Source organism: Pezoporus occidentalis, unplaced genomic scaffold (genome assembly GCF_034315485.1).
Source record: "Pezoporus occidentalis ecotype Australia unplaced genomic scaffold, CSIRO_AGI_Poc_V1 ctg8, whole genome shotgun sequence".
Lineage (NCBI taxonomy): Eukaryota > Metazoa > Chordata > Aves > Psittaciformes > Psittacidae > Pezoporus > Pezoporus occidentalis.
In genome coordinates, this window is record NW_026916158.1 from 4,554,635 (window position 1) to 4,567,506 (window position 12,872).

Consider the following 12,872-nt stretch of genomic DNA (forward strand, 5'->3'; position numbering starts at 1 on the left):
AAAGAATCATGTTCACCTGCCCAGGGAAACTAGTCAAAGAACTTCCACTGGTTTCTAGAGATCGGTTTGACCCAATGGGTATGCTAATATAGTAACCGAAATGGCAAGTTCTGCAAGTACTGAAGTTTTCTGGTACTGGATATGCCTAGTATGTCTCCACTGCTGGCTTTTGCCAGTCCTCTGCATTCTTGAGCAAGACAGAGCTCCTTAAAAAATGCTTGCCTTTCTCCAAGCACCACATAAGGAAAGCAGTTTCATTACTGCTCATCCAAAATGGGCATACTCTTAAAATAAAACTCTATAACATTTTGCTATGCCATGCACAATTCAGTGTATCACATCATTTTGAGACACAAGAATAAAATACGAGCTTTACATTCTTTGTCTAGCTATGCTGTAAAGCAGAGGTTTTGGGATATGATGCAATTTGGTGTAAAAAGTAATATGATTCTGTTCTTTGTGTAATATATTTATTGAAAAATACCCCCAACCCCTCTGATACAATAGCTTCATTGGCTCCATAGCTGTTCCCGTAAGAATCCTATCTGCTTTGGTTCTACTAATTACATACATGCATACACACATCTGATCTAATGGAAGTAATTTGTGCCTGGAACCAGGTATTCCTAACAAGAGAATCTGACCTTCACAGATTGGGAACTTTCCAGGCCTAGTTGCCTTAAGCAAGGACAGAGAGTCATTGCTGTTCACAACAGTTTTCCTAACTACTACCCTAATTTAGCTGCAAGCACAGTAAGTATTGTTCTGCAAGCCTAAAGCATGAGGTTAAGGATATAAAAGTTGTAACTGCAGCAAAGAATAGTGTAACAATATCGACATTATTTTAAACAACACATCATCTGTTTGGAATGGACAAGAGAACTGCAGACAAATTCTACAATAGATCTCAGTCCAACAGCCAGAAAAAAAAAGCAGAGGGACAGTTTTAAAATATAAAAAACAAGAAGAGTACACAATGCTTAAGAATAAAATCAGGAGACGGATTTGTAACAAAAAGCAATTGCTTTTTTGCCTGCTGAAGAACAATATGTATGAAAAACAACTTCCTCATTCTTATTTGTGTTTCAAATTAAAGTGTAATTTTTTTTTCTCTGTTTTTGTGCTGACATCATGAAATACTCAATATTCAGAGTTAGCTGTGCTCAGAAATAAGATCTCTCTTTTAGCCTTTAGTTCACTGAGGTACTCAAACAGATTTGGCTCACTTAAGGCAGTCTTTTGAGCAGGCTCCTTGATTTCAGTCCTCTTATCTGCTCAAAGCTAGGAATGCACTTTAAATGCCTTCAGTATTTTAAGTGAATTAGAAGAAATTGAGTAAGTCAGCAGGGCTGCAAGTCTTTCTGGAAGAGAAAGCAATTTTAAGGGGAAAAACAGTACTGATGTTTTATAAAATATTAAATTCCCTTCTTCAGATCCATGTGGACTTTGCCAAGAAGGGAAAAAAAAAAAAAAAGGGGGGGAAAAAAAACAGAGGTTTTGGATCCACTGGCTGGCTGGAAGTTATGAATGCTGTTGTTCACCAACTCCTGCTGCCGGGCACTGAGAACCCTCTACAGGCCATTTACCTGGTTTGGAGGAACAATGCCCCTAGCTGTGTTCAAAATTGTGTTCCCTGGTAGTATAAAGTGCACTATTTCACTGATGGCTATCTTTTTGGATATTCCTTCAGTCATACAAAGGAGGTGTATGAGGCTGCCATTCTCATCCAAGCCATTTTACTGTGTCTGCACCAAAAAGGCCAGGCAAGCCCTGGGGAGCTGTCTGTCACCAGCTCCTTTGCCACACCAAAACAAGGATCCACAGCATCTGTCCTTGAGCACAGTGTTCATGGAAAGTTAATGGACAAGGGGGCAATTAGAGACAGAGTCCAATCCTATAGAAAACAAGAAAAAAATCAGGCCAGCACTACCAGAAATGTTTGTACAGCTCCTTAACAGGTAGACTGGTTACATAAGAGCATTTCAGCTGGCTAACCTAATACTGGGGCCACAAGGCCAACAGATAACGTTGCCACAAATACATTGCTGGATTTGTTCTCCTGTAACAGCAATGGGCACAGGTCTAACATCAGAACATCTAAATACAGCATCTCTCCATTCTTCAACCCACCCGCTCTGTTGTGTTTGTACACATGGGGTGTTACAGTAAGCAGAAGTAAAGGCTGTGCTTGTTTAGAGAACAGTCAGAGACAAACATTTCTGCTTTGTGAACTTTGGGTTTCCTCTCTCCGAACTAGTGCTGGTTTTTAGACAACATGTTCGGGAAAGATTTAGCTAGAAACAATCACCTATCACCTCATTAAGAAGCAAACTCTTTCCCTTTTGTACCAGAACAGGTTTTTTTCATAGCACAGTTCTCTCTGAGGAATGCTGGGAAAAAAATAGAGAAAGCAAATGTCAACTGCTTGGTAACAGCAACACAGATGCTTTTGCTATGCTACTTCTGCTGAGTCTGAGTGATGTAGCATCTGATATTTGGGAAGCAACTATCAGAAAACCTCTTTAAAATACAATGCATTTTGCAAGAAAATTGGCAATATTTACTGTTTAAATAGCTAATATATTTAGAGTACATTCTAACCTTCATAATTTCGCTAGTACCTAGACAAGAAGTATTAGAATGTCAAATTTATATTATTGTTAGTTGTACTTCTGACATGTGAACATCTACATACAGTATTCAGTAGCCTGGCAAAGAAATGCTTTCAATTTACAAATTCTGTGCAATTCTTATAAATAACTGAAGGCTATATTGCTTTATATTAGAGGGACATACCAACTCACAAAATTAATGCTCCAAGTAATACCTACAGCTTTGCAATATCGGTAGTTATTTAAGCACATTTACTTCAACTGAGCCTTTCCCTTTAAAATGCCCTGATTTGCTAGCAAATTGAAAGCCATGTTTATACGCCTTAAAACGTGTTATTACTTTGCCATAGTCTCCTGTGACCTGCAGACTAACACGTGACAAATTATCAGATTATTGCATTCACAAAATAGATATGGAAAAATTGTCTAATGAGATGCATTTTATTAGTCACAGCAATCTTAGAATTTGAAACCTCCCTTAAAAATTGCCAGACATTACTTCCACTCACATCTACATCATGAAAATAAAGACTGATTGTTATTTGATAACTACACTTCTGAAGACATGAAAAGAGCCATTTATTAATCTACTAAATATTTAATTCCACACACTAGTTCCTACGGCTCGGGGTATATGAGTCATTTCTCTTAGCAGAGCACTTCAGCTGAATGCTGAGATACCAGATAAAAAAAGTCTGTAAATATAACAGAAAAAGAGCACTATCATTGTAGACATCTACATGTGCAATGTCATTTCTGGATTAGTTCCCCACTGCTGCCTAAAAATAATGTGGATAACGACGTGAGTTTTGTCTTTGTATAGCTTCATTCCAATGGCTGCTCAGTGACTGGTGAATACCTTTCTAGCTGGCAAGGAGATAACTGCTGTGAATAAATCTGCCTGACACATAATTTATGAGAAACCATCTCAGTTGGATTGCTTAGTACTGAACTTTAGATGACTGGGAGGTAAACTGCCCTACAAAGCAATGGCACACAAGGCAAGGCCAGATTTCAAAGCTTCCACTTTAGTGGCCAGAGTCTCAATGGGCACTGCAACCTGACCTAGGTTTCCAGCTTGTTCTGCACAGCCTGACGAGACCATGGACTACAGCCCACTCCATGGGGATGGCTGTATGTGAACAAAGAACTGAGTGCCCGTAACAGCAGATACTTGGAGACAGAAAGAAGGTCTGGAGCCCTGTCCAACCAAGTGCTGCACACCCTTGCCTGCTACTGAACTGAAGGACACGTAGGATGATAAACACCTCCCAGGAATAGCTCAGCAACCAAAGCTGCCCAGTGTAGGGTCAGCAACAGGACAAGTTTCAGATTATTTCCTATAAAAACTTAATGAATTTCTTCTTCTCCAGTGATTATTCTTCTGGAGGAAAACCCAACCCATCATACACTGTAAATCAGCAAGGGATTTATGATTTGGGAAATGTCAGCTTTCTGGAAGATCCATTTTATGATTTATACATTAGCATAACCTGTTGGTGTGGCTTTTACTGTGAGAGCTAAAGAAAAATCGGCATTTAACGTGCCACTCAGATTTGCACTGAATCTTAACTTCCTGACCAAGCTACTAAGGCCAAGTTAAAACTCCAGTCTTACCATGCTGCATTTTCCATGTGATTTTTCTGCTATCACAAACCCACAAAGTTCATAATCCTTTCATTCTGTTTTTTTGGATAAGAAACGTTGTGCAGTGCACCCCTTATACAGCAAAAAAGAGCGAGGAAAAGGCCTCAGTACATGTGCAGGTAGGCATGTCCAGCAGCGGCCAGGTGCCAGAGTCTTAGCCTCTTGCACTGCTCCATTCTGCTAGCAAAAAGCTAAAAGGAGCACTAAGCCACCCCCAATAATAGAGCAGACCCCGTACTGCTTTGCAGTAGTTGTGATCATGACCTACCTTCAAGCAGTCAATCATGTTGAGGACACTACATCTTCCAGCCTTCCACTGACACTGGGCTGGAATGCTTCCTCTGGCTCCAGATCTGCTGGAAGTTGGGTAGTGGGCAAAAAGAAATCCAGGCACACGGTGCCATCCGCACTATTTGTAGAAAATTCTTTCCAGTGGTTGTAAGGACAGAGAAGAAATGAGGACCCCCATGTCTGACCTGCTTGAAGAAACCTGAATACACAGTGCTCTCCCAGCTCAGGCCAGCCAGGCCAGTCCCAGCTCCCACCACTTCCCCTGCACCCAAGGGTGAAATGGGGCACACAGAAGAGCTTGGGAGGCTTCCCCCTTCCCCAGGACTGCTTGTGGCACAAGAAGAAGGGTGGAGGAAAGGAAACAGAGTGAGTGACTGCCAGAACTGCTTCCCAACTGATTTCTTTTTGCACAGCTCCCCTCTTTCCCTGGCTTGCAAAGTGACTGTTATAGAAGATGAAGTTTAAAGTTTAGTGCTCAGGATACCTTTTTACCATTTCAGACTCAAATGGGCAGGAAAAGGTCCATTCAGAGGGTGGGGAGGCAGCAGTGCGGGAGGCCCAGAGCAATCAACAAGGGTCACCTAAGGGGATTGTTATTCTCAAACATTTGGCTTTTGCCGTGATGCCCAGGCCATGCCCAGACAAAGAGATGGCAACAGCTGGATATTAGATTATGCTTTTGGTTGTTCCCTTGTTTTAACTCCTGGAAAACAAATAAGTGTACTGCTTATCTGGGATGCATCTTCAGTTCTTGGTTCAACCCTGAATTGAAAATAACTTACTAGACTGAAGATACACATTCAGAAACAAATGCTAGCTCATATGATTTCAGCTCATGTGCAGAGCAAAGTCATGCACAGGCTGAAAATATTTTTACTGGATCTTACTGTGTTCTCTGAAAGAACATTAGATCATGCCAGCAAGGAATACAATGGCAAACACAAACTGGCTGAAGAAAAAAGGATGTATTCACTAACATAATTTGTGAAAGACTTTCTAAAATGCCATGTTCATCTAAGATTTAAATTATTTATCTGATCACTCCAGTTAACCATAAACACTGGATAAAATGGAGTAAGATGATTTCAATGTCCTCATGTTTGCTACAACAAAGTGATCTTTAAGGTCCTTTCCAACCTAAACCATTCTACGATTTCCTTAGAATATTTTATTCTGCATTTTCCTATGTATTAGAAAACTACAACACAACTGAGTATAAGCTGGCCCTGGAATTTGTGCCCTAAAGTCACCCACCCTAAACTGCATCTTTTCCATCAGAAATACCCACAGATATCTTGCTCTCATCTGTACGTAGGACAACTCCCTTTTCTTAAACACTGGAAAAAGCAAGCCTAACCAAGGTTGGCATTTAATGAAAGGGAACAAAATTCAAGACCAGAAGAAAGCAACTTGTGTGAAAGCAAAGCCATACTAAGGTCAGCAGAGATACACAAGACTGCACCAGCTGAGACTCAGCCGTAAGGAAACAGCCTTCATGTGAGTGACAGAGAGCCCTGCACTCTCCAAAAACTAATCACTTCTGAATGCGAGTTGGATCTGCATGATCTCGACACAAGATTTGACACTGTCCTCCTGGAAGGACCAGTTCAGACTTCCACTGCATTTGTAGACAACTAGTGATTTTCTCCTTCCTTTTCCAGGTGACTCTGGCGTAAGTTTTCCTGTGTGGAGATGACCCTTCCTTTTTCAGTCCATCTGCTGGCGGGAGAACATGAGATGGATCTTTGTTCCTTTCCTTTTCTATAGCATATATTTTCATTTTTAAATGCATCTACTGTGCTGGGGAAAAGATGAATTTTAAAAACTACAAGAAAAAAGCACTTTATTCAAAAAAGTTGTGCAAGCCTTGAAAAGCCATTAAAACGTTACCAAGTTTTATGCAACCAGAATTAAAATTCTACAAACATTAAAAAATTGACACTTCCATGCACAGATTAATAAAGTAACTTATTTGTGAGAAGGTAGCCAGCTTTACCAGCTAGATGCGTACTGTAAACACCAAGTCCTTAAGGAAAAGGCAGAGAACAGCAGCAGCTCCTACACTTGTGCAGCAGTGCCCTCTTGCGCCAGACTGGGCAACTTCAGATCTACAGGGAAACTAGAAGGTGCTCTACAGTATCAAAGGAGGCACTGGAGCTACATGCACAAAAAAAGGTGTGGGTTTTTGTGGTTAGGTTTGTGGCGGTTGTTTGGCTGTTGTGTGACTTGGCTTGCGTTTGGGTTTGTTTTTTTTTTAAATTATTTTTGTTTGGTTTTGTGGGGGGTTTGTTATTTGGTGTCCCTGCCCCCCCACCCCCCCCCCCCACCCCCCCAGCACCAAAACTAAATATGCTGTACTTAAAACTTTTCTCAGGAAATACACAGTGGCTTGGGGCTTTGAAAAAACTGAGTGTTTCCTCATTCGGAGGTGTCTCTGTCCCTGTTCAAATGAATTCTTCTACGAATGAAGGAGGGCACCTGAATCTCGCTCTCCTCAGCCCTCGATACCCCTGTGCACTGGAAGCGAGTTCCAGTTCAGCATCGTGGGAAACCCTCCCCCCTTCCTGCCCTGCTTCCCCAGGTGTCCCTCCGTAATAGGTTTGAGGCCCTGGATCTTGAAGGAGAGGTAGGTGAGAATGTGGGGCAAGGCCAGCCCGCAAGGCCAGCCCAGAAGGCCACATAGGAAAAGGGGTCGACTTTGCACCTCAAGACTGCCTCTGATAAGAAAGAAAGAAGGGCCATTGTAGGAGGGGATTCCCTTCTGAGAGGAACAGAGGGCCTGATATGCAGAGTTGACCCTCATCATAGGGAAGTGTGTAGTCTGCCTGGAGCCCGGATCAGGGATATCACCAGGGCGCTCCCCAGCCTGGTGCACCCGACAGACTACTACCCACTGCTGGTCTTCCAGACAGGTGAGGGGGAAGCTGCTTCCCGCAGTCTGAGGGGGATGAAGAAAGACTGCAGGGCCTTGGGGCGGATGGTGAAAGAGTCTGGGGCTCAAGTGATCTTCTCCTCACTCCTTCCATCTTCCACTGATGATGTGGGAAGGAATGGGAAGATTCAGTCCATAAACGATTGGCTTTGAGACTGGTGCTACAGGCAGGGCTTTGGATTCTTTGATAACGGCTGGTTTTATAGGGCACCAGTCTGGACAATGACAAGTGAGAAAGGTTTATCTCACAGAGGCAAAAGGATGCTGGGGCACGAATTAGCAGGGCTCATTTGGAGAGCTTTAAACTAGATTTGAAGGGGGATGGGGTTGTAGCTGGGCTTGCCCCGGTGGGGCAGCGCTCCAGAATTGATGAAGACTGGGAGGCCTCCTATAATCCTAGGGTGAAATCGGTGTGCTCAGCTTGCTCCCTGGAATGCCTGTACACCAATGCGCGCAGCATGGGAAATAAGCAGGAGGAGTTGGAAACCTGTGTTAAGTCAGGAGACTATGATCTGGTGGCAATTACAGAGACGTGGTGGGACAGCTCACATGACTGGAATATAGTCATGGAGGGCTATGTCCTTTTCAGGAAAGACAGGCCAGCCAGGAAGGGTGGTGGGGTTGCTCTCTATGTGCGGGAGGAACTACAATGCACCGAGTTCTGTCTGGGGACAGATGACGAGCGAGTAGAGAGTCTGTGGGTGAGAATTAAGGGGCAGGCTGGCAGGGGCGATACTGTTGTAGGTGTCTGTTACAGACCACCAGATCAGGGTGAGGAAGTTGACGAGGCCTTCTACAGGCAGCTGAGAGCGGCCTCACGGTCACAGGCCGTGGTCGTCGTGGGGGATTTTAACTTCCCTGATTGCTGGAAGGACCACTCGGCAACCCAGCCACAGTCCAGGAGGCTCCTCCAGTGTATGGATGATAACTTCCTCCTGCAAATGGTGGATGAGCCGACCAGGAGAGGAGCGCTGCTGGATCTCATCCTCACTAACAAGGAGGATCTGGTTGAAGCAGTAAGGGTTGAGGGCTGCCTTGGTTGCAGCGACCACGAGATGGTGGAATTCAGGATCTTGTGTGGTAGGACCAGCAGAATAGCAAGTAGAATTGCAACCCTGGACTTTAGCAGGGCAAACTTTGGCCTTTTCAAGCAATTGCTAGGGGAAATCCCATGGGCAAGGCTGTTTGAAGGTAAAGGGGCCCAAGATAGTTGGTTGGCATTCAAGGATTGCTTTTTCCAAGCTCAAGATCAGAGCATCCCGACACGTAGGAAGTCAAGGAAGAGGGCCAGGAGACCTGCGTGGCTAAATAGGGAATTGCTGGGTATGCTCAAGTGGAAGAGGAGAGTTTACAGGTCATGGAAGGAGGGGCTGGCCACTTGGGAGGAATATAAGGCTGCTGCTAGAGGATGTAGGAAGGCAGCTAGGAGGACTAAGGCCTCCTTAGAATTAAACCTGGCGAGAAGGGTCAAGGACAGCAAAAAGCTTTTTCAAATACATGGCAGATAAAACTAACACCAGAGGCAATGTAGGCCCACTGATGAACGGGATGGGTGCCCTGGTGACAGAAGATACAGAGATGGCAGAGTTACTGAATGCCTTCTTTGTCTCTGTCTACTCTGCTGCAGGCAGTCCTGAAGAGCCCTGTACCCCTGAGACCTTAGATGAAGTCAGGTCAACGGAGCGGTTTGCCTTAGTCGATGAGGAATGGGTTAGAGATCAGTTGAGCAATCTGGACATTCATAAATCCATGGGTCCAGATGGGATGCACCCGCGGGTGCTGAGGGAACTGGCAGAAGTCATTGCTAGACCACTCTCCATCATCTTTACCAAGTCTTGGGAAACGGGAGAGGTGCCTGAGGGCTGGAGGAAAGCAAATGTCACTCCAGTCTTCAAAAAGGGCAAGAAGGAGGACCCGGGTAACTATAGACCGGTCAGCCTCACCTCCATCCCTGGGAAACTGATGGAACACCTTATCCTTGGTGCCATCTTAAGGCATATCAAGGATAAGAGGGTTATGAGGGGCAGTCAACATGGTTTCACCAGGGGGAAATCATGCTTGACCAATCTCTTAGCCTTTTATGAGGAAATAACACAGTGGATGGATGATGGCAGAGCGGTGGATGTGGTCTACCTTGACTTCAGCAAAGCATTTGACACAGTCTCCCACAGCATCCTCACAGCTAAATTGAGGAAGTGTGGTCTGGATAATCAGGTAGTGAGGGGGACTGCGAACTGGCTGAAGGAGAGAAGCCAGAGAGTTGTAGTCTATGGGGCGGAGTCTAGTTGGAGGCCTGTAACTAGTGGAGTGCCTCAAGGGTCAGTACTGGGACCAGTATTATTTAATATATTCATCAACGATTTAGATGAGGGAATTGAGTGTACTATCAGCAAGTTTGCTGATGACACTAAGCTGGGAGGAGTGGCTGACACGCCAGAAGGCTGTGCTGCCATCCAGCGAGACCTGGACAGGCTGGAGAGTTGGGCAGGGAATAACTGGATGAAATATAACAAGGGAAAGTGTAGAGTCCTGCATCTGGGCAGGAACAACCCCAGGTTCCAGTATAGGTTGGGGAACGACCTGTTAGAGAGCAGTGTAGGGGAGAGGGACCTGGGGGTCCTAGTGGATGACAGGATGACCATGAGCCAACACTGTGCCCTTGTGGCTAAGAAGGCCAATGGCATCCTGGGGTGTATTAGAAGGGGGGTGGTTAGTAGGTGGAGAGAGGTCCTCCTTCCCCTCTACTCTGCCCTGGTGAGACCCCATCTGGAATACTGTGTCCAGTTCTGGGCCCCTCAGTTCAAGAAGGACAGGGACCTGCTGGAGAGAGTCCAGCGCAGGGCAACGAAGATGATTAAGGGAGTGGAGCATCTCCCTTATGAGGAAAGACTGAGGGAGCTGGGTCTCTATAGTTTAGAGAAGAGGAGACTGAGGGGTGACCTTATTAGTGTATATAAATATATAAAGGGGGAGTGTCACGAGGATGGAGCCAGGCTCTACTCAGTGGCAAACAATGATAGGACAAGGGGTAATGGGTACAAACTGGAACACAAGAGGTTCCACTTAAACTTGAGAAGAAACTTCTTCTCAGTGAGGGTGACGGAACACTGGAACAGGCTGCCCAGGGAGGTTGTGGAGTCTCCTTCCCTGGAGACATTCAAAACCCGCCTGGACACATTCCTGTGTAACATTATCTAGGTGTTCCTGCTCCGGCAGGGGGATTGGACTAGATGATCTTTTGAGGTCCCTTCCAATCTCTAGCATACTGTGATACAAGCCAAAGATGATAAAAAATGGCTGAGCACTAGCCTGCTGGCTACTGTTCAGGCCACTTGAGTAACTGGGAGCAACATCTACAGGTAGAAACACAGACTTTGGTGTTTGTTTGGTTTTAGCCCTCCCGTACCTTTCTCATTCCTGTAGGTGCTTTACGGAGAACGTATTTTGCTGTAGTCTGAGCTCCCAGAATTTGCTGGGTTTTGCTTTCAGAAGCTACTTCTGTTATTGAGTCACAAATCCACACTGTCTAATTAGGTCCCTGTTTTCCAGAGCAGTCACAGATTGTATGCACTAGTTAAATCTGGCCACTGCAACAGGTTCAGGCTGTTTCCTAAGCAAAAGCCATACATCATTTCACCTCACTTTGTGCAGAGTACACAAAATTCGAGATTCGTTACTGCTCAGGTTAGACTGACCTGTCGGCATCCAGCTTCTGCAGGACTTGAGAGGTTAGGTCCCACTCACCAAAATCTCTCCCCTGCATGAACCTGCTCACTCACTCTTGCTCCGTGCTGCGTGGTTGCCAGCAGATGGCAACCCCTTCCTGCAGTCCTGGGCAGCCAGGCCAACGCTTTGTTTCAGGCGCACAGGGCGTTTGGGAGAAATAGATCAGAATTATTAAAAAAAAAACCACAACCAAACAACAAAACAACCAAAAGCACACAAAATTAAGTAATATCATTAATTATAGAAGTATTATTTATATAGAAAAAGTATTGTTTTTCCTGGATTTTTGAAACAAACTGCTCAAGATACAGAGACTATAAAAGGGAAATAAAGAGCCAGCTCTTCCTTGCTCTGTTGCCGACCTATACACACACATACACACTTGCAGCAACGTTTTGTTTCTTAAACACTCGAGGAATGGTTCCTTTTCCGTACTCAGTGATATATCATAGTCGCAGACATCATAAAATGATCTAAAATAATCATGAGGTGAGAAAAAAATCCCAATTTAATCAAAGTTTCAAAGACAATTCTTTCTGCAATAGCTCTGGCTCCGGAAATGTTTCCATGATGTATATTCCTGTTAAGCCACTTCACTTAACACATCCCTCATTAGTATGGAGCAAAGAATAAATGACAGAACTCACCTGTCTTTCCTCAAAGAATCAACATGTTTTGCAATGCACCCCTAATGAAAAAGGATGTCACAAGCAAAAATTTGCCACATTTGGTTCTGCAGACCTGCATCTCATCCCAAGGGGCAGCAAGATCCTGCAGAAGACTAAACATTTGGTGAGGGAAATAGATCTAAATATACTTCCACCATGAAAATAAAAAATCTACTTTTGAAATTTTTAATGTTATTCTACCTTGTTATATATATATTCAATCAAGTAAATATTCATGATGCTAATGAAAGTGGTAGCAGTGGCACAGACTGGAAAAGCAGTGTAATTTGGCTTTATTTTCCCAGTGAAGGTAGGTATTTTTATAAAACCCTCATCCAAAATATAAAAGGCCAGTGGTCATATTTGCAAGCCCTTATGTACACTTCCATTACTCCAGTGTAGTTGCTGCAAAATGCAGAAGTGACTAGTTCAGTAAAAGGCTTTCCTCATATTCAGTTTATTGTTTCGTTTATACTGAACTGAAATGAGCTGTCTTTAAACCTCATAAAGAACATGTTATAGTTTGTGTAAGTGCTTTAAAATCATGCTGTAAGTAAAAGGGCACATGAAAAAGTCCAAAAGCTAGGCCAAAAAGGAAAACAAGATACTTTTGATGGTTTTTTGTAGAGGGATAATCTCTAGAAGTAGCCTTTTAATAAGTTATCTTGAAGTTTTCATTTAAAGCAAAATCCATGGAGAAATTGCATATGGGCTGTCCTCAGTGTTTGGAAGAAAACAACCCTTATGTGGGTGTAACAATCTATACTAGATTATATTTTTGGTAGATAACAAGTTCATGTTTTCTGAGTGCACCTCAGAGTTATTATTTTTATCTGAGCACCAATGCCTTTGCTAGTTCAGCACGTGCTCTGAACTAGTCATCAAGCTTTGTAGGCTACAGAATCACCAAACATACTGAAGCACAAATATTCCATGTGTTACATGAACAGTTACAAACATCATCAACCACCAGCAATAGTTTAGAACATACTAAAA

General features: G+C 43.8%; 1 long non-coding RNA gene across 1 annotated transcript; it reads right to left on the reverse strand.

Moving 5' to 3' along the window:
• Positions 1–593: 593 nt before the first annotated feature.
• On the reverse strand, positions 594–4,950 carry LOC134155609 (uncharacterized). Its single transcript, XR_009961640.1, has 3 exons — positions 4,528–4,950; positions 2,316–2,390; positions 594–1,361 (listed from the first exon to the last, which is right to left on the reverse strand). It is a non-coding gene; the product is annotated as an uncharacterized LOC134155609 (long non-coding RNA).
• Between the last annotated feature and the right edge of the window lie 7,922 nt (positions 4,951–12,872).